Source organism: Camelus dromedarius, chromosome 35 (assembly GCF_036321535.1).
Source record: "Camelus dromedarius isolate mCamDro1 chromosome 35, mCamDro1.pat, whole genome shotgun sequence".
Classification (NCBI taxonomy): domain Eukaryota; kingdom Metazoa; phylum Chordata; class Mammalia; order Artiodactyla; family Camelidae; genus Camelus; species Camelus dromedarius.
In genome coordinates this window covers 13,032,630-13,059,413 of record NC_087470.1, presented here as the reverse complement: position 1 = coordinate 13,059,413, position 26,784 = coordinate 13,032,630, and the positions used below count along the sequence as shown (strand labels likewise).

General features: G+C 38.0%; 1 protein-coding gene and 1 pseudogene across 1 annotated transcript in view; one reads left to right on the top strand and one right to left on the bottom strand.

The window, feature by feature from the left end:
* The window catches only part of URGCP (upregulator of cell proliferation), an 88,520-nt gene that overhangs the window by 12,189 nt on the left and 49,547 nt on the right, over positions 1-26,784 (top strand). The gene's annotated exons all lie outside the window — the stretch shown is intronic.
* LOC135319990 (egl nine homolog 1-like) lies at positions 20,759-22,156 on the bottom strand (annotated as a pseudogene).

Below are 26,784 nucleotides of genomic sequence, written 5' to 3'. Positions count from 1 at the left end.
GTAAACATCCAAGAAGCTCAGTGAACTCCAAGTTAAGATTCATGAAACAGACTTATACCAAGACACATGACATTTAATTTTCAAACGACAAAGGAAAAGAAGAAATCTTGAAAGCAAGCAAGCGGGAAGCAAATCATGACATACAAGTGATCCTCAAAGAGATTATCTGCAGATTGCTCATTAGAAACTTTTGAGGGCAGAAATAGGGGGGAGATATATTAAAAGTGCTTAAGGGAAAAAACTGTCACCCAGGATTCATGTATCCAGCAATACTGTCTTTCAAAAGTGAGGGAGAAATCAAGAAGCTGAAAAAAGTTCTCAAAAAGCTGAAGGAGTTTGTGAGCACTAGACTGGCCCTGGGAGAAGTGCGCAAGGGAGTCCTGCAAAGTGACAGGACATTAGACAGTAACCCAAGGCTGTATGGAGAAATAAAGATCTCAGTAAGGGTAAATACATGGGCAATTCTAATAGCTAGTATAATTGGTTTTTTACTTTTCTTTTTAAATATTTTTTATTGATTTATAATCATTTTACAATGTTGTGTCAAATTCCAGTGTAGAGCAGAATTTTTCAGTTACACGTGAACATGCATATATTCATTGTTGCATTCATTTTCACTGTGAGCTACCGTAAGATCTTGTGTATATTTCCCTGTGCTATACAGTATAATCTTGTTTATCTATTCTACAATTTTGAAATCCCGTCTGTCCCTTCCCACCCTCCACCCCCATAGCTAGTATAATTGTAACAATGGATTGTAGCTGCACTTTTTGTTTTCTGCATGACTGAAGACACCAGTATATTTAAATTAAAAAATTGATGTAACAGCTAGTATTAATGTAACTTTGGTTTGTAACTCCAAATCTTGTTCTGTATGTAATTTAGGAGATGGATGCATTTGAAGAGTTGTTGGTTTATGTTTTGGGGCACACGTATAGAAATGTGACTTCTGATGTCAGCAACCCAAAGAGGTGGGGACAGAGTGTCTAGGAGCTGAGTTTTTGTATGTTATTGAAGTTAATGTGCTATAAATTCAAATGTTTGTTACAGCATTAGGACATTAAATGTAATCCCCATGGCAGCTACAAAGACAATTGCTATCGAATATACACAGAAGGAAATCAAGAAGGAATGTAAACATTTCACTACCAAAACATCAACAAAACAAAACAAAACAAAACAAAATAAAAAAAAAAAAAGAGAGGATTGCAAGGAATGAAGGACAAAGTTATAGGCCTGTAGAAAACCAAAAGCACAATGACAGTAATTAAGTGCTTCCTTATCAGTAATTACTTTAATTGTAAGTGGGTTAAAGTCTCCAATTAAAAGACAGCAATTGTCAGAATGCATAAAAACACATGATCCAACTATATGCTGCCTATAAGGGGCTCACTTGAGATCCAAAGACACAAACCATTTTTTGTGAAAGTGAAAGGACAGAGAAAGATGTTACATTTAAATAGTTACTAACAGAGGGCAGGAGTGGCTATGCTAATTTCAGATGGAATAGGCTTCAAATCAAAACTGGTTACAAGAGACAGTGGGCAGTACCTATCAGCAAATATTTGAATGCGGCAAGATGTAACAGTTATAAGAATTTATGCACTTAATGTCAGACCATCAAAATATAGGAAGTAAAAAATTGAGGGACTTGAAGGGAGAAATAGACAGTTCTACAAGAATACTTGTAGGTTCCAAGTATAGTTGATGTACAATATTATGTGTTACAGGTATACAACATGATTCACAGATTTTTAGAGGTCATACTCCATTTATTGCTATTATAAAATACTGGCTCTGTTCCCCATGTTGTACAATACATCGTTGTAGCTTGTTTTACATCTGATAGCTGGTACCTGTTAATCCTCACCTCCGTCTTGCCCCTCCCCCTTCCTTCTCCCCCTTGTTCAACCACTAGTTCCTTCTCTACATCCGTGAGTCTGTTTCTTTTCTGTTATATTCACTAGTTTGTTGTATTTTTTAAGATTCCACATGTAAGTGATATCTTATAGCATTTGTCTTTCTTCCTCTGACTTATTTCACTCAGCACAGTACCCTCCAAGTCCATCCACACTGTACACCAGAAACTAATACAACATTTTTTTTACTGCACGTATTTTTTTAACTTTACATATATATACTGTTCATTGCTTCTAAGAACATTTAGAGCTTTAGCTTTTTAAATTTACACAGTTATTAAAGGAATAAAGTCAACCACAAAATAAGAATTAACTCGAAAAGATACACACACCCTGCTATTCACAGCAATATTATTTATAATTGCCAAGATAAACAACTCACCCGTGAGAAAGATGGATACTTTGCCATTTGTGGCCTTTCATTCACTTTTTTAAAAATTTCAAAACCCAGAATTTTATAACTGGCATAAACATTTCCATTGCATCGAAAATGACAAAATACCCGGAAATAAACTCAACCGAGGAGGTTACTGATACTCTAAAAACCAAAAACTGAAATGACACAAAGAAATGGAAAGCTATTTTGTGCTCTTGGATTGGAAGAATCAACAATATCTAAATGGCCACACTACCCAAAGCAACCCACAGATCCAACGCAATCCCCATGAAAACACCCACAACATTCCTCACAGATCTGGAACAAAGAATTCCAAAATTTGTAAGGAACCACAAAAGACCCCAAACAGCCAAAGTAATCTTTTGTAGGCCTTTTTCCTTTTTCTTTCTTATTTTTGTTCTCTTTTCTTATGGTTTGATGACTACAGAAGGTCCTTTAACGTTTGTTGTAAAGCTGGTTTGGTCGTACTGAATTCTTTAACTTTTGTTTATCTGTGAAGCTTTTGTTTTCTCCATCAAATCTGAATGGGAGCCTTGCTGGATAGAGTGTTCTTGGTTGTAAATCTTTCTCTTTCATCACTGCATGTGTCTTTTCAAATTATATTTTCCTCCAGCTGTATGCCCAGGAGTGGGATTGCTGGATCATGTGGTTAGTTTATTTTTGGTTTTTTGAGGAATCTCCATACTGTCCTCCATAGTGGCTGCTCCACTTTACATTCCCAACAACAGTGTAGGAGGGATCTTTTTTCTCCACACCCTCTCCAGCACTTGTCATTTGTAGACTTTTTGATCATGGCCATTCTGACTGGTGTGAGGTGTTACCTCATTGTAGTTTTGATTTGCATTTCTCTAGCAATTAGTGATGTCAAGCCTCTTTTCATGTGCTGTTGGCCATCTGGATGTTTTCTTTGGAGAGATGTCTATTTAGGTCTTCTGCCCATATTTTGATTGAGTTGCTTGCTTTTTTGGATATTAAGCTGTGTGAACTGTATATTTTGGAAATTAGTCCCTTGTCGGTTGCAAATATTTGCAAATATTTTCTCCCATTCTGTAGGTTGTGTTTTTCATTTTGTTGATGGTATCCTTTGCTGTGCAAGAGTTCTTAAGTTTGATTAGGTTCCATTTGCTTATTTTTACTTTTATTTCCATTACTGTAGGAGCTGGTTCAAAAGCAGTATTGCTGTGATTTATGTCAAAGAGTGTTCTGCCTGTGTTTTCCTTTAGGAGTTTTATAGTATGCAGTCTTAAATTCAGGTATTTAATCCATTTTGAGTTTATTTTTGTGTATGGTGTTAAATAATGTTCTAATTTCATTCTTTTACAGGTAACTGTCCAGTTTTCCCAGTACCACCTATCAAAGAGACTGTTTTTTCCTCCATTGTAAAATCTTACCTCCTTTGTCATAGATTAATTGACCATCGATGTGTGAGTGAGTTTATTTCTGGACTTTCTATCCCATTCCATTGATCTGTGTATCTGTTTTTGCACCAGTACCGTAATGTTCTGATTACTGTAGCTTTGTAGTATAGTCTGAAGTCAGGGAGTGTGATTCCCCCAGCTCCATTCTTCTTTCTCAAGACTAGGGGTCTTGTGTGTTTCCATAAAAATTTTAGCATTTTTTTCCCAGTTATACGAAAAATGTCATTGCTAGTTTGATAGGGGTTGCCATGAATCTGTATATTGCCTTGGGTAGTATGGCCATTTTAACAATATTGATTCTTCCAATCCAAGAACACAGTATATCTTCACATATGCTTGTTTCATCTTCCATTTCTTTCATCTGTGTCTCATAGTTTTCAGAGTACAGGTCCTTTGCCTCCTTAGGTAGGCTTATTCCTAAGTATTTTATTCTTTTTGATGTGATGGTAAATGGGATTGTTTCCTTAATGTCTTTTTCTGCTATTTTGTTGTTAGTATATAGAAATACAACCGATTTCTCTGTATTAACTTTGTATGCTGCCACTTCACCAAATGCATTGATGGGCTCTAGTCATTTTCTTGTAGTGTCTTCGTGATTTTCGATGTATAGTGTCATGTCATCTGCAAACAGTGACAGCTTTACTTCTTTTCCAATTTAGATTCCTTTTATTTATTTTTTTCCTCTGATTGCTGTGGCTAGGTCTTACAAAACTGAGTTGAATAAAAGTAGTGAGATTTGTCATCCTTGTCTTATTCCTGGAGGAGCAAATCTTAGAGGAAATGCTTTCAACTTTTCACCATTAAATATGATGTTAGCTGTGGGTTTGTTATATATTGCCTTTATTATGTTGAGTATGTTCCCTCTATGCCCACTTTTTAGAGAGTTTTTTAAAAATTATAAATGGATGTTGAATTTTATCAAAAGTCTTTCTACATCTATTGAGATGATCATACGGTTTTTATTCTTCGATTTGTTAGTGTAGTGTATCACACTGATTGAGTTGCAGATATTGAAAAATCCTTCCATCTTTGGGATAAATCCTACTTGATCATGGTGTATGATCCTTTTAATACATCGTTGGAGTTGATTTGCTCGTATTTTGTTCAGGATTTTTTGAATCTACATTCATAAGTGATACTGGCCTGTAATTTTCTTTTTTTCATGATGTCTTTGTCTGTTTTTGGTATCAGGGTAATGGCGGCCTCACAGAATGAGTTTGGAAGTGTTCCTTTCTCTGCAATTTTTTGGAATAGTTTCAGAAGGGTAGGTGTTAACTCTTCTCTAAATGTTTAGCAGAATTCACCTGTGAAGCCATCTGGCCCTGGACTTTTATGTGTTGGGAGTTTTTAAACTACTGATTTGATTTCAGTACTGGTAATTGGTCTATTTTTATTTTTATTTCTTCCTGGTTCAGTGTTGACCAATTGTACCTTTCTAAGAAATTGTCCATTTCTTCTAGGTTGTCCTTTTTGTTGGTGTGTAGTTGCTCATAGCAGCCTTTTATGATACCTTGTATTTCTGTGGTGTCAGTTGTAACTTTTTTTTCATTTCTGATTTTATTAATTTGTGCCCTCTCCCTGTTTTTCTTGAGGAGTCTGATTGAAGGTTTATCAATTTTGTTTATCTTTTCAAAGAACCAGCTTTTAGTTACATTGACCTTTTCTATTTTTGTCTCTATTTCTTTCATTTCTGCTCTAATCTTTATGATTTTTTCCCCTTCTACTAACTTGAGGGTTTTTGTTCTTCTTTCCCTTGTTGCTTTAGGTGTAAAGTTAGGTTGTTTATTTGAGATTTTTCTTGTTTCCTGAGGTAAGCTTGTATCTCTATAAACTTCCCTCTTGGAGCTGCTTTTCTGTGTCCCAGAGGTCTTGATTTCCTCCTTGACTTCTTCAACGATCCATTGGTTGTTTAGCAGCATATTTTTTAGCCTCCACATGTTTGCAGGTTTTGCAGTTTTTTTTTTTTTTGTAGTTCATTTCTAATGTTACAGTGTTGTGGTCAGAAAAAGTGCTTGACATGATTTCAAACTTCTTAAATTTTCTGAGGCTTGCTTTGTGGGCCAACATATGATTAATTCTGGAGAATGTTCCATGTGCACTTGAGAAGAATGTGCACTGCTTTCAGATGGAATGCTCTGTAAATATCAATTAAGTCCACCTGGTCTAATGCATCTTTTAAAACCTGTATTTCCTTAATGATTTTCTGTCTGGATGATCTGTCCATTGATGTAGGTGGGGTATTAAGCCCCCCCCTCTATTATTGTGTTACTGTTGATTTCTCCTTTTACATCTGTTAACAGTTGACTTATACATTGAAGTGCTTCTGTGTTGGGTGTGTATCTATTTACAACTGTGCATCTGCTTCTTGGATTGATCCCTTAAACGTGTCATGTCCTCTTTGTCTCTCTTAACAGTCTTTATTTTAAAATCTATTTTGTCTCGTACAAATATTGCTACTTCAGCTTTCTTTTGGTTTCCATTTGCATGGAATATCTTTTCCCATGCCCTCACTTTCAGTCTGTATGTGTCTCTAGCTCTGTGGAGGGTCTCTTGTAGACAGCATGTACATTAATCTTGTATTTGTATCCATTCAGCCAGTCTATGTCTTTTGGTTGGAGAGTTTAATCCATTTACATTTAAGGTAATTATTGATATGTATGTTCTTACTGCCATTTTATTATTTGTTTTGGATTTGTTTTCATAGATCTTTTTTTCTTGTTCTTTTTATTTTCTCTTGTGGTTTGATGACTATAGAGTTACATTTGGATTCCTCTTTCTTTTCTGTGTGTATATCTATTATAGATTTTTGGTTTGCGCTTACCATGAGGTTTTGGTATAAAAATCTATCTATCAATATCTATATCTATACATGACTCTTTTTAGTTGCTGATTTCTTAATTTTAAATGCATTTAGATACCCTGCATTGGTACCCTCCTCCCCTCATGATTACTTTTCTTGTTTCTAATTGTGGCCTTGTCTTTTTTACCTATAAAATTTCCTTTAACATTTGTTGTAAAGCTGGTTTGGTGGTGCTGAATTCTTTTAGCTTTTGCTTATCTGTGAAGCTTTTGGTTTCTTTATCAAATGTTAATGGGAGCCTCGCTGGGTAGAGTGTTCTTGGTTGTAGGTTTTTCCCTTTCATCACTTTAAATATATTGTGCCGCTCCCTTCTGGCCTGTAGAGTTTCTGCTGAAAAATCAGCTGATAACCTTATGAGAGTTCCCTTGTATGTTATATGTTGCTTTTCTCTTGCTGATTTTAATATTTTCTCCTTATCTTTAATTTTTGTCAATTTGATTACTCAGTGTGCCTTGGTGTGTCCCTCAGGTTAATCCTGTGTAGGACTCTGTGCATCCTGGACTTGGGTGACTGTTTCCTTTCCCAAGTAAGGGAATTTTTCAGCTATTATCTCTTCAAATATTTTCTTAGGTCCTTTCTTTTCTCTCTTCTTTTTCTGATACTCCTATAATGTGATATTAGTGCAATTCATGTTGTCCCAGAGGTCTCTTAAACTATCCCCATTTTTTTCCCTTTTTATGGTTCTGCAGTAGTGATTTGCTCCTTTCTGTCTTCTAGCTCACCGACCTCTTCTTCTGCCTCATTTAGACTATGCCTGGTTCCTTCTAGTGTATTGCTTGTTTCGGTGATTGTATTCTTCAACTCTGCATATTCTTTATATTTTCTAACTCTTTGATAAAAACTTCCCTCTGTGCATCTATTCTCCTCCCAAGTTTTGTGATCATCTTAACAATCATTACTCTGAACTCTTTCTCAGGTAGATTGCCTATCTCCTCATCACTTATTTATTTTTTGGGGATTTTATCTTGTGCCTTTGCCTGGAACATATTCCTCTGCCACCTCATCTTGTCTAAATTTCTTTTTGTAATTTTATGTAGGTGAGTTATGTTTCTTGACCTTGGAGGAGTGGCTCTCTGTTAATGAGACGTCCCAGCAGTGCACTCCCCCCTGTCACCCAAGGGCCCCGGTCCAGCTGATTGCACAGTAGAGTCTGGCCTGCATGTGTGGACTCTTCCCACAAGCTCTGGAATTGTTGGTTTCTTGCTTATGGTATCTGCCCCCTGATGGATGAGGCTGGACTAGAGGCTTGTTCAGGTTTCCTGGCAGGAGTTGGTGCCTCCCCACTGCTGGTTGGAGCTTGGTCCTGGACCTCTGGTGGGCAGGGCTGTGTCTAGGGCTGTGGGCTCAGAAAGTCTGCTGATGGGTGGGGCTGTGTTCCCACCCAGTATGTTGTTTGGCCCAAGGCTTCACAGCACTTAAGCATGCAAACTGTTTGGTGGAGCTAGGTCTTGGCAGTAGTGACCCAAGCAAGATGTCAGTCTCCAGGAAAGCTCAAGTAGATGAACACCTCACAAATGTCTTGCCACCAGCTTTCATGTCCTCAGGGTGAGCCACAGCTGCCCCACCCCACCTCCCCAGGAGACCTTACAAAACTAGCAGGCAGGTCTGGCCCAGGTTTCTATGAAATTACTACCTCTGTCCTTTGTCCCAACACGTGTGGGATTCTGTGTGCACTTCCCAAGAGCGTGAAGTCTCTGTCTCCCCCAGTCTCATGGAGCTTCTGCACTTAAGCCCCACTGGCCTTTAAAACCAGATATCCAAGGGGTCTTCTCCCAATGCTGAGACCCTGGGCTGGGGTCAGAACTATCACTCCTGTGGGATGGCCTCTGCAATTTAATTATTTTCCAGTTTGTGGGTCACCCACCCAGCAGGAAGGAGGCCTGACTATATCATGAGCACGTTCCTCCTACCATCCTGCTGTAGTTCCCTCTTTGTGTTTCCAGTTGAAGAAGGTCTTTTTTTTTTTTTTTTTTGCTAGGTTCCAGTCTTTTTTTCCCCTCCTGTCATTGTTTAGCAGTCAATTGTGGTTTTGTTGTAATCATGAGTGGAGGTGAGCTCTTGGTCCAGCTACTCTGCCATCTTGACAAGAAATCCTCAGTTCTCTTAACTGATTTTTTTGAGATATCTTCTAGTGAGTTCCAAGCCAGTATGTTATATTGACAGTCAGTTCGTAAGCAAGTTACTTAAGAAAATTAGACAGGGGAAGGGGGTGGAACTGAAAGTTAGACCATACCTTTGTATAATACTGATCAAAAAATACTCATTGTATCCTACTCAAAATTAGCTCATTCTTATTTTGGAGTAACTATTTAAAACTACACTTAGTAGTCATCAGAGTGCTCAAACACTGCCGTTTCCTGTGTTTAAGAACAGCCTCAAAATCTGTATTTAATTAGCAACAACTGAATTGAATTGTTGTCTACTATTCATTAACTTTGTGTGTTTTAAGACTTGTGTATGAATTGTATATAGTAAATTCCTTATAAATTTTAAGTGACAAGAACTACTCTTATATGGACTAGATTTTATATTTTACATGCTTATATTTTTGTAACTTGAAAAAGTAAAGTAGAATTTGCCTTGTGACAAGTTTTCTCAGAAAGAAAAGGATTATACATCATGACCAATTGGGATTTCCCCCCCCAGAATTTAACGATGGTTCCACGTAGGAAAATCTATCATTGTTATACACCACATTAACAAAAGAAAGGGGGAAAAAGTCACATGATTATCTCAGTTGTTGCAGAAAAGGCATTTGACACAGTTTAACACATTCTCATAAAAAAAAAAAAACACTCAACAAACTATGAATAGAAGGAATACTTCAATATAATAAAAGCCATATATAAAAACCCCACAATGAACATCATACTCAGTGGTGAAAGACTGAAAGCTTTTCCTTAAGATCAAGAAAAAGACAAGGATGCCCATTTTCACTATTTCTGTTCAACATAGTCTTGGTAATTCTAACGAGAGCAGTTAGTCAAGAAAAGGAAATGAAAGACTTCCAAATCGGAAAGGAAGAAGTAAAATAATCTTTATACATAAATGATATAATCTTATAGGTAGAAAACCCTAAAGATTCTATACCCATTATACAATGGAATACTACTCAGCCATAAAAACCAACAACATAACGCCATTTGCAGCAACATGGATGCTCCTGGAGAGTGTCATTCTAAGCGAAGTAAGCCAGAAAGAGAAAGAAAAATACCATATGAGATCGCTCATATGTGGAATCTAAAAAACAAACAAACAAACAAACAAAAACAAAGCATAAATACAGGACAGAAATAGACTCATAGACAGAGAATACAGACTTGTGGTTGCCAGAGGGGCGGAGGGTGGGAAGGGATAGACTGGGATTTCAAAATTGTAGAATAGATAAACAAGATTATACTGTATAGCACAGGGAAATTTACACAAAATGTTATGGTAACTAACAGAGAAAAAAATGTGACAATGAGTGTGTATATGTCCATGTATGACTGAAAAGTTGTGCTGAACACTGGAATTTGACACAACATTGTAAAATGATTATAAATCAATAAAAAATGTTAAAAAAAGATTCTATATACCCATATACAAATTATTAGAACTAATAAACAATTTCAAGCAACATCACAAGATACAAAATCAACACAAAATATCCATTGCATCCACTAACAATGAACCAAAAGGAAATTAAGAAAATAATTCCATTTACATTAGTATCAAAAAGAATAAAATACTTAGTAATACTGAGGAAGCAAGGAACTGAAAGATACATACATTGAAAACTACAAGACATGTAGAAAATTAAAGAATACATAAGCAAATAGAAAGACATTTCATGTTCACATTGGAAATCTTAATGTTGTTAAGATGTCAATATTATGAATGGAATCTACAGTTTCAATGAGGTCCTCATCAAAATCCCAATGACAGTTTTTTATAGAAATGGAAAAACTCATCCTAAAATACAGAACTTCAAGGGGCACTGAATAGCCAAAACCATCTTGAAAAAGCACAAAGCTGAAGAATTTGCCCATCTTGATTTTAAAGTTTAGAATCAAGCCATGGTAGTCAAAACAGTGTAGTACTGACAAAAAGATCTTCATATATAGACTAACTGAACAAAATAGAGAGCTCAGAAGTGAATCCTTGCATAAATGGTTAAGTGATTTTCATCAAGGGGACTAAGACTGTTCAAGGGGGGAAAGACAGGCTTTTCACCAAATGGTGCTGAGAAAGCTGGATATCCACATGCAAAAAAAAAAAAAAAAAGTTAGACCTTCACACCATATACAAAAGTAAACTCATGTATTAGTTTGGGCTGCTATTTAAAAAAAAACTACAGACTGGATAGCTAAACAGTATATATTAAATTTTCTCACATCTCTGGAGCTTGGGATGTCCCCAATAAGGGTGCCAATGAGGTTGGTGTCTGGGGAGGGGTCTCCTCCTCCCTTTTCTGTGCGATCACCTGGACTTCCCTTAGTGCACATGAAGAGAGGATGGTGGGGGCACTCTGACTTCTCTTCCTCTTCTTAGAAGGACATTAATCCTCTAGGCTTAGGGCCCCACCCTTATAACTTCAGTTAACCTTAATTACCTCTGAAGGACCCTATCTCCAGATACACTCATTTGGGGGTTAGGGCTTAAACATGAGTTTTGAGTGTCACAATTCAGTCCATAGCAATTGAAAATGGACCCATGAGCTAAATGTAAGACCTAAAACTATACAACTCTTAGGAGAAAATATAAGCTTCATGACACTGGATCTGGCATTGAATGTTTTGGACATGACACCAAAAAAGTCCCAGACAACAACAACCACAAAATGATACTAGACAAATTGGATTTCATGGAAAATTTTTAAAACTTTGTATATCGAGAGACATCCACAAGGTAAAAAGGAAACTCACAAAGTGGGAGAAAATACTCAAAAATCACATATCTCATGAGAGATTAATATCCAGAATATACAGAGGACTCCTAAAACTGAACAAGAGAACAGACAACCAGATTAAAAACTGGGCAAAGGACTTGAATAGGCATTTCTCTAAGGAAGATACACAAATAGGTGATAAGCACATGAAAAGATGTTCAACAACACTAATGATTCAGGAAGTGCAAAGCAAATCTGCAGTGAGATGCCCCCTCCCACCCATTAGCATGGCTGCTGTCAACAAAACAGAAAATAACAATTTTCAATGAGGATCAGGAAAAGCTGGAACTTGTGCACTGGTGGTGAGAATGTAAAATAGTAGAGCCATTATGGAAAACAGTATGGTTTTATTCTCAAAGAATAAAATGTATAATTACCATTTGATCCAGCAATTCCACTTCTGGATATTGACCCAAAATAATTGAAAGGGGGTCTGGAAGATGTATTTGTACACTCATGTTTAGAGTGACATTACTCACAGTAGTTAAGAGGTTGAAGCCAACCAAATGTCCATTGGTAGATGAATGGATAAGCAAAATGTGGTATATGCATTCAGTGGAGTATTATTCAACCTTAAAAAGGAAGAAAATTCTGACATATACTACAAAATGGATGAGCCTTGAGGACATTATGCTGAGTGAAATAAGCCAATCACAAAACACAAATAACATCTGATCTTACTTACATGAAGTGCTTAGAATGGACAAAATCACAGAGACAGAAAGTAGAATGATGGTTGCCAGGGGCAAAGGAGGGTGGAGCGAGAGTTATTTTTAAAATGAGTACAGAATTTCAGTTTTGCAAGATGAAAATGGTTCAGGTTATGGGTGGCGATGATGGCTGGTTAAGTACAACAGTATGATTGTACTTACCACTGAACAGTACACTTAAAAGTAGTTAACATGGTAGACTTTATGGTATATGTATATCATCACAGTTTATAAAAAAAGATAATTGAGCCTATGATCACAACAAACTTAAACTTTCATCTTGACAGTTTTGATAGACTTGGGATCAAAAACCAAAATCCAAGACCTCTACCAGAGCCTAAATGCATTTGTATCCCAGAGGCTTGTGGCCCTAGGGTAAGTTGGAACCCAAGTAATCGTTCTCATTTTCAGCGTGGATTTGTACTGCTGGGTAGCCTGGGGGACCTCAAACCTTGAATTTGGTGGAGATAATCCTAAACTAATAATGCATTCATATGCTTAATGGAAACAAATGCAGATCGTCTGTGGAGGATGGTATCTTCACCTAAGGCCTCAAATTAATTTTTCAAGCATGATCATCTGTACCATGGGGAGAACTAGCAAAACCCAAAGAAAATCAAAACAGATTTTAAGCACTGGAATTATTAAAAAACAAGTTATTGAGGACGCAGGTCCAGAGGGAAATAGAAATTTCTCTACTGCTTAGGGCATTGCCCTTTTTGAAGAAATTTTAATTTTCAAAATGATAATATCCTTGTTCTCCAGTGTTTTTAATTTTCCTCCTTAAAAATATGCAGAGCTTATAAAAATTGAAAAAGAAAAGGCCCAATGGAAAAACCAGGTGAAGGGTATGAATAATCATTCACGTTGGGGCAAAGCCAATGGCCAAAGACATTTTGGAAAGATTCCCAGCCTCCCAGTTAATAATCACAGAAAATGGAACTGAAAACAGCAATGATATAGCCTTTTTCATTTAGCTGATAGACTGAAAAAGCGTCACAATACTTCACAAATGGGAGTGTGCATTGTTCCATTCTTTGGGAAGAAAAGCCTGGAAATAAATTTCAAGATGAAATTCTTTGAAATTTCACTTTGGGGGAATACATCTTATGAAAACAAAGCATACACACACACACCAACAAATGCAGACATTTTCCACAGAGCTGCTTCTAGGGGCATAAATATATACAAAATTAATCAACAACTGAAAGGTACCTAAATGCCAATCAATAGAATGTTTGGTTAAACTACAGAACCCCTTTACTATGGATTTTTTATTATGCAGTTATTAAAAAGATGCCAATGAATATATGTATGTTCACGTGTAACTGAAAAATTGAGCTCTACACTGGAAACTGACACAACATTGTAAACTGACTATGACTCAATAAAATAAAATTAAAAAAAGATGAATTATATTTGTCATGGTGATCTGTGGAAGTAAGCATTGATATTGCTATTATAATTGTTTTGAGCTCCCACAAGCCACACCCACACAAGGCAGTGAACTTAACCAATAAATATTGTGTGTGTTCTGACTGCTCCACCGACCAGCTGTACCACCATCTCTGTCCCTCTTGCCAGGCATTCCTATTCCCTGATAGAAAACAATGTTGATATCGGCCAATTAATAACAGACAATGGCCTCTAAGTGTTCAAATGGAGGAGAAGTTGCACATGTCTCATTTTAAATCACAGGCTACTAATGATTAAGCTTAGTGAGGAAGACATGTTGAAATCCAAGACAGGATGAAAACTAGACCTCTTGTGCCAAACAGCAAAGTTGTGAATGCAGAGAATACTTTCTTGGGTAAAATTAAAAACGCCGCCCCTGTGAACACATGAATGTTCCGGTGCCCCAGTGAACAGTCTTAGTGCTTGATGTGAAGACAGTTGTAGTAGTCTGGATCGAAGATCAAACCATCCACAACATTCCCTTAAGCCATTCTTTTAAATTCCGTAAAGGCTGAGAGAGGTGAGGAGGCTGCAGAACACAAGTTTGAAGCCAACAGAGGTTGGTTCATGAGGTTTAAGAAAAGGAGCCACCTGCATAACATAAAAAGTTATAGAACATAAAAGTACAAGGTTATAGAAAGTTATAGAACATAAAAAAAGTTCTAGAACATAAAAAGTTCTAGAACATAATAGTTCCAGGAAAAAAAGTTATAGAACATTATAAAAAGTTACAGAACACAACAGTACAAGGTGAAGTGACAAATGCTGATGTGGAAGTTGTGGCATGTTATCCAGATCTCGCTAAGATAATGCAGCTTGTTAAACTCAACAACAGATTGTCAATGTGAAAGAAATGGCCTTATATTGTAAGATGCCATCTAGGACATTTAAGCTAGAGAGCTTCAAAGCTTGAAAAGATATGCTGACATTCTTGTTAGGGGCAGCTGGTGGCATTGGGTTGACCACAATGTTAATTTACCATTCCCCAAATCCTAGGGCCCTCAAGAATTATGCTAAATCTACTCTGCCTGCGATCTACAAATGGATTGACTAAGCCTGCATGACAGCACATCTGTTTACAACATGGTTTACTGAGTATCCTAAGCTCACTGTTGAGACCTACTGCTCAGAAAAAAAAGATTTCTTTCAAAATATTACTGCTCATTGACAATGTACTTGGTCACCCAAGACCTCTATTGGACGTGTATAATGAGATTCATATAGTTTTCATGCCTGCTAACACAGGGTCCATCCTGAAGCCCACGGATCAAGGAGTTATTTTGACTTTCGAGTCTCACTCTTTAAGTAGTGCTCTCCATAAGGCTATAGCTACCATAGCAAATCCTCTGATAGAGCCGGGCGAAATAAATTGAAAGCATCTGGAAAGGGCTGATGCCACTAAAAACACTTGTGATTCATGGGAAGAGCTCAAAATATCAACATTATCAGGATTTTGGAAGAACTTGATTCCAGCCCTCTTGGATGACTTTAAGGGTTCAGGACTTTAGTAAAAGAATTAACTGCAGAAGTGATAGAAGCAGCACGAGAGCTTGAATTAGACGTGGGGCTTAAAGATGTGACTCAGCTGCTGCAATCTTATGCTAAAACTTCAATGAATGAGGAGTTATTTCTTACGGATGAGCAAAGAAAGTGCTTTTTTGAAGCAGAAACTAATGTTGGTGAAGGTGTTACGAAGATCATTGAAATGATAATAAAAGATTTAGAATGTTGCATAAACTTATTGGATAAAGCAGTGGCAGGGTTGGAGAGAACTGACTCCAACTTTGAAAGAAGTTCTACTGTGGATAAAATGCTGTCAAACAGCATTGCATGCTGCAGAGAAATCATTCATGGAAGGAAGAGTCAATCAATGCAGCAAATTTCATTGCTGTCTTAGTTTAAGAAATTTCCACAGCCACCCCAGCCTTCAGTAACCACCACCCTGGTCAGTCAGCAGCCATGAACATTGAGGAAAGATCTTCCACTAGGAAGAAGTTTATGCCTTGTTGAAGGCTCAGATAATACTTAGCATTTTTTTTTAGCAATTTTTTAAAAATTAGGGTATATACATTGGGGTTTTTTTTTTAACATTTTTTATTGGGGTTTTTTTTTTTTTTGAAGTATAGTCTGTACTTAAAAAATTACTACTACTGAACACTTGATAGACTACAGTATAGTTAACATAGCTTTTATAAGTGCTGGGAAAGCAAATGTGTGTGACTCACTTTATGGCAATGTTCACTTTATTGCGGTGGTCTGGAACCAAACCTGCAATATCTCTGAGGTATAACTGTGAGTCAGATGTTCAGATGGGACTGACTTCTAATAACTGACATTGTAGCTTGACTGAACGAAAACTCTTGAAACAGATAATAATCGTAAAATATGGAAAAATTCCAAACAATTATTTGAAAACCCTAGAGGCAAACAAAAGCAGGTAGAGTTTGGAGGGAGGTCTACCCTTGAACAGCCAAGGGTAGGGTTTGCCCTACTTTGGCTCTTTGTCACATTTTGGTTTCTGTAGGGAAGTTTGAGGCTGAAGTTTCAGTGGGCAGGAGTGCAGAAATCCTGGAGAAATCCTGGGAGAGGGCCCTGCTGAGGGAGTGAACCCCTAAACTCTATATAAACTCCTCCCAGATTCTCACTGGATAGCTGAAACCTGGGACCTGGCCTGCATTGAGCACATTGCTTGGAGAACATTCTGGAGGTAGCATCTATCCTTCCTATGGACCTCAGTAACTGTTGGCTTCTTGTCTTTTGGCCCAAGAAATCTTTGTTTGCATAAAAATGATTTAGTTTACTAGGAATTCTAGGAAATGCAAAATAGTCTATACTGAAAGCAGATTATTGATCAAAGAGGATGGATAAGAGGGAAGAGGGAAGGATTAAAAGGGACATGGGGAAACTTTAGAGGTGATAGATATGTTCATTATCTTAACTGTGGTGGATTTCTGTGTTTATGAATATGTCAAAACTTATGAAATTATATACTTTATGTGAAGTTTATTTATTATGTTAGTTAAACATCAATAAAGCTATCATTTAAAAACACGTTAGGGGGTGCATATAGCTCGATGATAGAGTGCATGCTTAGCATGCATGAGGTCCTGGGTTCAATCTCCAGTCCCTCCATTAAAAAAAGATTATGAAAACAAAAACAAAAACACGTTAAAAGCAAATGAATGGAAAAGATATGTCATGAGAAGAAGGCTGGAGTATCCATACTTTGGTATTTCTAGAATTTAAGAGGAGCATTTTATAATGGAAGAAGATTAATTTGTTAGGATGATGTAACAGTGATAAATGTTTATGCTCCTAATAATTGAACTTCAAAATATATAAAGCACAAAGCCGACAGAAATGAAAAGGAGAAATGGACATATCCACAATGAGTTGAAGACTTTCTATTTTAAAGGTTGAGCTACATTTTTTCCTTTTTTTTCTTTTTCTTTCTTTTACATGTAGTATAGTGTAGGCCCCCAACTGTGGGGACCAAGAAACGAGTCTTGGGCCGGAATGGTAAACAACTTATAAAAAGCTGCAGACTCAGAGGTGAGAAGGCTGGTTAGCCAAGGATGGGTAAGATCCCCAGAGGGGGCAACCTAAGACACGAACAGCAACCTGAGTCCAAGAAGAATGTTATAAAGCAGCTGTTTCTCATACATTTCGCCGTGATAAGCTGTAAGGCTTGCTGGTGCCAACACGACCATGATTTACCAAAACATAAAGGGTCTTCTGACCTTGAGCCAGATGCTGCCTGTTAACCATTTCCCTTGTCATTCTCCTTTGCTATATAAGAGTGTGCAACTTAATAAAGCTTCAGAGTAGCCATCAGCTCTCTCCGCATACGGTGTGTATGTGTACATGGTATTGCGACACTGACAGTGTGGTTGATTTACAGTGTTTAAGGGGTACAGAAAAGTGATTCAGCCATACATATATATGTACCTTTTTCAGATTCTCTGTGAGTGTATTTCTTTTTGTAAAGTTCATTTGTATAATTTTTTTAGATTCCACATATAAGTGATATCATATGGTATTTGTCTTTGTTTGAATTACTTTACTTAATGTGATGATCTCTACATCAACCCACATTGGTGCAAATGGCATTATTTCATTCTTCTTAATGACTGGGTAATATTCCATTGATACGATTCTAAAAGGGATTATTTTTAACTTACCTTTTCTGATATTTCATTGTTAGTGTTAAGAAATGCAACATTTCTGTAAATTAATCTTGTATCCTGCTATCTTGCTTAATTTGTATATTGGCTCTAGTAGTTTTTGTGTAGAGTCCTTAAAACTTACTGTATGTAGTATTATGTCGTGTGCATACAGTGACAATTTTAGCTCTTCCCTTCCACTTGGATCCCTTTTATTTCTTTTTCTTGCCTAATTGCTATAGCTAGGGCTTCTAATACTCTGTTGAATAGAAATGGTGAGAGTGGGCATCCTGGTCTTATTCCAGATTTTAGTGGCAAGGCTTCCATCTTTTCAGTGTCCACTATTATGTTTGTCATACAGAGCTTTTATTGAGATATGTTCCCCCTATATCCACTTTGGTAAGAGTTATGATAGGATATTTAATTAAAAAATATTTTATTTATTATTGTATTATTTTATTTTGGGGGCAGTGGAGGTAATTAGTTTTATTTTTAGAGGAGGGACTGGGGATTGAACCCAGGACCTTGTGCATGCTACCACTTGAGCTATACCCTCCCCCAGGATATTGAATTTTATCGAATATTTTCCTGTATCTATTGAGATGATCATGTGGTTTCTGTCTTCTTTTGTGATATGTGTGTGTGTTTTAAATCACATTGATTAATCTGTGTATGTTGCAGCATCTTTGTGACCCAGGGATGAATCCTACTTGATCATGGTGTATGATATTTTTTACATGTTGTCTTCTAATATCTTGGTAAGAATTTTTGTATCTATATCCATAAAAGATATTGGCCTGTCATTTTCTTTTTTGGTAGTGTCTTTATCAGATTTTGGTATCAAGATAATGGTAGCTTCATAGAGTGATTTTGGGAGTGTCTCCTCCTCGTTAATCTTTTCAAATAGTTTCTGAAAATTTGGTATTAGTTCTTCTTTGTACGTTTGGTAGAATTCCAAGATGAAGCCATCTGGTCCTGGACGTTGGTTTGCAGGGAGTTTTTTCTCTTACAGTTTCTATTTCACTTCTGGTGATCGGTCTGCTCAAATTCTCTGTTTCTGCTTGATTCAGTTTTGGCGGACTGTATGTTTCTAGAACCTTGTTAATTTCTTCTAAGTTGTCCAGTTTGTTGGCATGTAATTGTTCAAAGTATGCTCTTATTTTATTTTAATTTTTTGTATTTCTGTGGCATCAGTTGTTATTTCTCCTCTTTCATTTCTTATTTTGTTTATGTGGGTCCTCTCTCTTTTCTTCTTGGTGAGTCTAGCCAGAGGTTTGTTGATTGTATTTACTCTTTAAAAACAAACAGATCTTGGTTTTATTGGTTTTTTTTCTATCTTTTTTTTTCAAAGTTAAAACATGGTTTAATTTACTCATTTATAAATACTCTTGTGTTTACAGGCATCTTTCCTATTGTTTTTTAAAATCTCTATTTTATTTGTTTCCTCTCTGGTCTTTATTATTTCTTTCCTTCTGCTGACTTCAGGTTTTGTGTGTTCTTTTTTTTTTCTTCTTCTTCTTCTTCTTCTAATTCTTTTAGGTAGTAGGTTAGGTTGTTTGAGACTTTTGTTTGTTTTGTTTTGATTCTTCAGGAAGTCCTTATGACTGTGAACTTCCTCTTAGGGCTGCTTTTTGCTGCATCCCATAGATTTTGTGTGGTTGTGTTTTCACTGTCACTTGTTCCAAGGTATTTTCAAATTTTCCCTTTGATTTCATCATTGACCCATTGGTTTCATGTTGTTTAGTCTCCATGTAGGCACTTTTTTTCTCATTTCTCTTTCTGTTGATTTCTGTTTCATGCCATTGCAGTCAGAAAAGATGCTTGAAATAAATATTATTCTCTCACATTTGTTGAGGCTTGTCTTATATTCTAGTATTTGGTCTATCCTAGAGAATGTTTCATGTGCACTAGAAAAGAATGTATATTCTGGGTTTTTTTCTTCTTTTTTATGTAATATCCTGAGAATATCAACTAGGTCCAACTGTTTTCTGTTGTGTCATTTAGGATCTCTGTTGCCTTACTAACTTTCTGTCTGGAAGATCTGTCTATTGACAGATAGAGCTATTGACAATTTTAGTGGGGTGTTAAAGTCTCCTATTATTGTATTGCCATCAATTTCTTCCTTTATGTCTGTTAGTATTTATGTGTTTAGGTATTCCTATATTGGGTGCATATATGTTCATGAGTGTAGTGTTCTCTTCTTGTATTGATCCCTTTATCATTAAGTAGTGTCCTTCTTTATGGCCTTTGTTTTAAAGTCTATTTTGTCTGATATGAGTATTGCCAACCCTGATTTCTTGTCATTTCCATTTGCATGAAATATCTTTTCCCATACTCTCACTTTCAATCAGTGTGTCCTTTGCTCTAATGTGGATCTCTTATAGGTCGTATATTGTAGGCTCTTGTTATTAGCCAATCTGTGTCTTTTTTTTTTAAAGGCAAAATTTAATAATATGAAGAGGTTTAACAAAAACAGATTGATGCTATTTCGGGGAATAATGCTGTAATTTTTTCTCAACTCAGTTTTTATCAATTGTAACTGATCATACAAAAATTACTTCAAATTCAAACTTGACTATATAAAAAGGGGAACGATGAAATGAACTCAGCTAGGTGACAGATCTGGCAAAATATCAGAATGAAAAATTCTACCTAGGGCACTTATTTCATGTCCAGATGCAAACAGCCCTGTCAGTTGATAACTTATATCTGTCCCATAAGCAATGACAAGGTGCAGAGTCCATCATGCAGTAAGAAGGCACACAGTCAAAGTCTTCTTTTTCATGTGATACAAAAAAAGTTGTTTCTGTTTCCTTGTTAAAATGTCAACTGGTTATTTTTCTTTATCCTGTTTATTCATGTTACAAATTAATAGCTTCAACACCTGTTGTACGTGAGGTGTGGTATCGGTGGCTTGAAGGCTCTACAAGAAGTCTTTACTGAATGAATTGGATGGTTTATTGGGTTCAATCCTCACATCTTTTTTACATTATTTTACTTTAGCTCCTGCTCTCTCATCTGCATCGAAATACCAGACAGTTCTTGCATACCTTGTAACGTATGCTGGTTGTACTTCATGAGGGTTGCAGGGGTCAGACCGGAAAAACAGAAGTCTATTAAATTTGGGTTCAATGTCAGCAAACTGGGCTTTGCCTTCTGGAAAAATTTGAAGTATACCTCCAGTTACATTGGCATACCAGCCTTAATATTAAGATAATATACACATGCCACACATTTTCCGTCTCCATTTGGATTATCAACATGACACACATAACCCGTTCCATTGCCTGGATAACAAGCAACCATAGTTTTCATCTGGCCATTGATTTTGTAGTTGCCCAGCTTCCCATTACAGTGGTGGATCAGGTTGTCCATGATGCTCGTGAGCAGCCCGATGGTTTCGCAGCCGGGCTCCTTGCCCTCGATCCAGGTGATCTTACCGCCTTGGATGTCCTGCTGCCCGTCTGTGAACTTGCCCGCGTCGTGCAGGGCGATCACCTCGTCGCCGATCTGCTTGCTGCCCGGGTGTCCTTGCCCAGGAAGCCGTCCGCCGCGCAGACGCGTGCTTGTTGGCGCCCCGCACGGTGGGCTCCAGCGCCACGCTTCGTCTGCAGCGCTGAGCCGCAGGCCGTCCCCGGGGCTCAGCTCCTCGCCTGCGCGTGGTCGGCGGGCACAGGTCCGCGTTGTCCCGGTGCAGCGGCGAGCGGGCCGGCGGCTCCTCCTTCGCGGGTCCCCTGGCCGGCGGGCGCCGCGGGCGGCGGGGACGTGGCCCCCAGGGGCTTGGCCTTTGCCTTCACCTTGGCTGCGTCTCCGGCCGCCCGTGGGCCCGCAGCGTCCGTGGCGGCGGCGGCGGCGGCTCTATCCCGGCGCGGTGCTCACTGCCTTCCTGGCCGCCCCGGCCCGGCGGACGCGCGGCGGCCGGTGGCGCGGGGAGGTGGCGCGGGGCTGGCCCGCTCCGTGGGCGCGGGTGCCCTCGCCGCCCTGGCACGTGAGCTCGTGCTTCTTCCGGCCCTGGCGCTGGTGCCGCTTGCTGCGGCGGGCGGAGCGGCGGCAGCGCCTGGGTCCGCATCCTCCCGCGCGGCTCGCGGTGCCGCCGGGCCCGCCGCTGACCCTGGCCACGGGCGGCCGAGGAGGAGGAGGAGGAGGGGGGCGGCCGGATGGCCGGGCCTGGGGCCGGGGAGCTGGCGGGGCGGCCGGGGCCGTCACTGCGCCATGCGCCCGCCGCGCCTCGTCTCCGGAGGCCCGCGCCTCGCGCCCTGGGCCCGGGCGCCTCCTTGTCCTCCGGTCCCGCCGCCCATCGCCATCGCGGGCCGAGGGAGTGTGGCCTGCGCGGCGGATGGCGACCTCCGCCCGGGCACTCGGGCCGGGCACAGGGGACCCGCCGCCTTGGCCGCCCCCGCCTCACCCTCCCCGGCGGCCGGAGGGGCTGGAAGAGGAGCGCAGGGCGGGCGGGCACCACGGCCCCGCGGGGACCCGGGCCCCCTCTGTCTTCTGATCGGTGCACTTAGTCCACTGACATTTAAGGTAATTATTGATAGATACGTGCTTATTGCCATTTTAAACCTTTGTTTTTTCCAGTTGATTTTTAAAAATTTCTTCTTTTCTTTTTCTTACTGTTTGATGATTTTGTTTTTGGTATGCCTCAGCTCTCTTCTTTTTGGTTTTTGTGACTCAATTGTAAATTTTTGATTTGTGGGTACCCTGTTTTTCATGTATGTTAACCCATTACTATATCTACTTGGTTTGGTCTAGTCATTTAAAATTTTATTTTTTAATTAAAGTTTGATTTATTTGCTTCTGACCATTTTTTTTAACATTTTTAATTGACTTATAATCATTTTACAATGTCGTGTCAAATTCCAGTGTAGAGCACAATTTTTCAGTTATACATGAACGTATATATATTCATTGTCACGTTTTTTTCACTGTGAGCTACGACAAGATCTTGTATATATTTCCCTGTGCTATACAGTCTTATTTATCTACTCCACAATTTTGAAATCCCAGTCTATCTCTTCCCACCCGCTGCCCCCTTGGCAACCAGAAGTTTACTTTCTATGTCTCTGAGTCTATTTCTGTTTTGTATTTATGTATTTATGTATTTATGTATGTATGTATGTATGTATGTATGTATGTATGTATGTATGTATGTATTTATTTATTTATTTATTTATTTATTTATTTATTTAGATTCCACATATCAGTGATCTCATATGGTAGTTTTCTTTCTCTTTCTGGCTTACTTCACTTAGAATGACATTCTCCAGGAGCATCCATGTTGCTGCAAATGGCGTTATGTTGTCAGTTTTTATGGCCGTGTAGTATTCCATTGTATAAATATACCACAGCTTCTTTATCCAGTCATCTGTCAATGGACATTTAGGCTGTTTCTATGTCTTAGCTATTGTAAATAGTGCTGCTATGAACATTTGGGTGCAGGTGTCATTTTGAAGTAGGGCTCCCTCTGGATATATGCCCAGGAGCTGGATTCCTGGGCCATATGGTAAGTCTTTTCCTAGTCTTTTGAGGAATCTCCATACTGTTTTTCACAGTGGCTTCACCAAACTGCATTCCCACCAGCAGTGACGGAGGGTTCCCTTTTCTCCACAGCCTTTCCAGCATTTGTCATTTGTGGATTTTTGAATAATGGCCATTCTGACTGGTGTGAGGTGATACCTTGTATGTCTTCCGTGGAATGGGCAAAAGACCTAAACAAGAATTTCATTGTTTTTAAAGGCTTGTATATACCACATTTTGTTTCTCCGTTTACCTACTGATAGGCAGTTGGGTAGCTTCCACCTTTTGGCTCTCATGCACAATGCTTCCAGGAACATTGATAATAGACAATTGCTCAAGTCCATCTTTTCAGTTCTTTTAGTTGTGTACTCACAAGGAGAATGGCTTAATCAAATATTAATTCTATGTTTAATATTTTGAGGGTAGCCATACTGTTTTCCACAATGACTGCTTCATTTTGTACTTCCACTATGAAAGCACAAAACTTCCCAGTTTCTCCGTATCTTTGCCAACACTTCTTATTTTCTGCTGAAAAAAAATAGATAGGTTTTAAAATATAGATATGTGTATATATGACTTAGTATACACATATTTTTTTGCTCTGTAAGCTGAGAGGGTCTCGAAGCAGTGGCAGACCAATAGCAGTGAGCATACCTAGCACCCAGATCTTGGTTTCTAAGTACCATTCTTCATTAAAAGGGACCAGGGGTCCCTGGAGAAGTCATTGATTCCAGGGCTATGGCAAGGAAAATACAAGATAATCCTGGAGTGTCTTTGGAAAGTAAGGAAGTGCATGGAGGTACATAGAAGGACACAGGAGCCAACCTGAAAGGGCTCCCATGGTCACAGCTGCACAAAACTGAGCAGTATTTGTGCGGTATTCTCCAAAACCTATAACCTCGGTCCACGTATGAGAATACATTGAAGGACATTTTCCAAAATACCTGACGTGCTCTTCAGAAGTGTCACGGTCATGAAAGGCAAAGAAAAACTGAAGAGCTGTCACAGATTAAAAGACAGTAAGGAAGCATGACAACTATATGCAAAGTGGAATCTTGAATTGGATTTTGAAACAAATAAAGAACGTTAGTAGGAGAACTAGGCAAGTCTGAGAGAGATCTTTAGTTAGTGTATTGCAACAATGTTAATTTCTTAATTTTGGTAATTATGCTATGGCAATTATATATTACTATGTATAAAAATATACTATGGTAATTATTAAATGTTAACATTAGGGGATAGTGGGTAAGGAACATAGGGAAACATACAAATCATTGCAAATTTTCTGTACATTGAACTATCCCCTATGTCAGATTTTTATTCAAATATTTTATGTGCTTAACTGATTTGTTTTGTCTGTTTCTCAAGTGCTAAATGTGTTAAAATCTCCCACCATGATGGTAGATTAGTCTGTCTTCATAATTATATCAGTGTTTACTTTCTATGGTTAATGTTACATTACTAGGCATATACAGATTTAAAATTGTCATATCTCTCTGGTGAAATAATATTTTATCTTTATGAAGTTTCCTTCTTTATCATTTGCAGTGATTTTTTTTTTTTTTGCCTCAAGTCTACTTTGCCTGATATTAGTGTAACTATAGCAATTTTGTCTTGGTTAGAATTTCCCTAAGTATCTTTTACTTTCAACTTCCCAGTATCCTTGTGCTTCAGAAGTGTCCCTTTAATAGCATGTAGCACACTTAAATAAAATTCTGACAACCTTTTCCTTTTCACTTGAACATTCAGCACATTTAAATGATTGTAATCATTGATATGTTTCAGTTTACAAACATAATCTTTGTACTCTTTATTGTATGACCTTTTTTCACATTTCCTTTTCTCTTTTCTTGCCCTGTTTTGGATATATTCAGTAGTTTTTCTCATCTCCCCCTTGTCACTTCCCTCCCCACCATGCCCAGATTAGTTTGGAACTTTGGATTAGGGCTATAATAACTTTTTACTCCAAGAATGACAACATTTTTTTCCCTTTTAAAAAAACAATAAATAAATTTAAAAAATACAAGTCTGATTTGTGGCATTTGTTTGTTTTTGTCATGTAAATCCTCCCATCATGGCTGATTTCAAGCTATCATCATTGGAATGTGGAGTTGGAAGGAAATGTACACAAATGGCTTGTAAGTGACTTTGAGCTGGTTTCACATTGCTTATACCCTCAGTAAATCAAAGGGTCTTAGAATATTTTCATTTGCTGAGTATTAGCTGTTGTTGGTGTGTATTTTTAACTCTCTGTATTAGTTTTGTATTGCTGCTGTAACAAATTACCACAAGCTTGCTGGCTTGAAACAACACAAGTTTATTTCCCAGTTCTGTAGGTTAGAAATTCAATAAAGATTTCATTGGGATCAAGGTGTTGGCAAGGCTGTGTTCCTTGCTAGAGGCCAATGAGAGAATCTGTTTCCTTGCCTTTTCCAACTCCTAGATGTGGCTTGTATATGTTGGCTCATGGCCCCTTCCTTACTTTTCAAAGCCAGCAACAGCAGGTCAAATCGTTTTATCCTATCTGACCTTTTCTTCTCCCTTCTTTTTGTGCCTTTAAAGACCCTTGTAATAATGGGCATTGCCCCTCCTCCAGTAACCTGTATACTCTTTGTGTATTAAAATCATCAAATTACCAACCTTAGTTCCATCTGCAACCTTTAATTTCCCTTTGCCATATAACGTATTCACAGGTGATAGAAATTAGGACATGGGCACCTTTGGGGGACCATTAGTTTGCCTACTAATCTTGCCTTTAAAGTTGTTTTATTTAACCTACGATTATTATTATTGTTGTTGTTTGTTTGTTTTTAAGGCCAATGTTTGTTTAAATGTACCCACACAGCTATTAATTTCTGTGCCCTTTATTACCTCCTGCAGCTCAGATCTTCCGTCTGCCAATTTTCCTCTTCCCTAGAGTACATTCTCTTGGTGTTGTGCTTTTCATTCATATTTAACCAGGTGTGGATTTATTTTTATTTTTATTTTTTGCTTGAAATTTGTTTAGCTCTTTCAATCCGTGAGTTGTTATCTTTCATCAGTTCTGGAAAATTCTTGGTCATTTATCTTTTCAGGTATTGCTTCTTCTCCATTTTCTCTTTCTTCCCAGCTGGGTCCATAATTACATAGATGTTAAACTTTCTTACTTTATCCTCTGTTATTTCTTAACCCTTCTTCATATTTTCCATGTCTTTGGCTTTTTGCTCCATTCCAAATAATCTTTTTAGTTATATATTCTTTTCAGGGTGTCTAATTTGCAGCTAAAAGCATCCATTACATCCATAATTTAAATTATATTTGATTTGATTTGATTCTTTTTCGAGTCTCATTCATCCTTTTTTCTATATTGTATATTCAAGACAATCTTTTATTTCTTTTAAAATATTAAACAGTTATTATAAAATCTGTGTCTAAC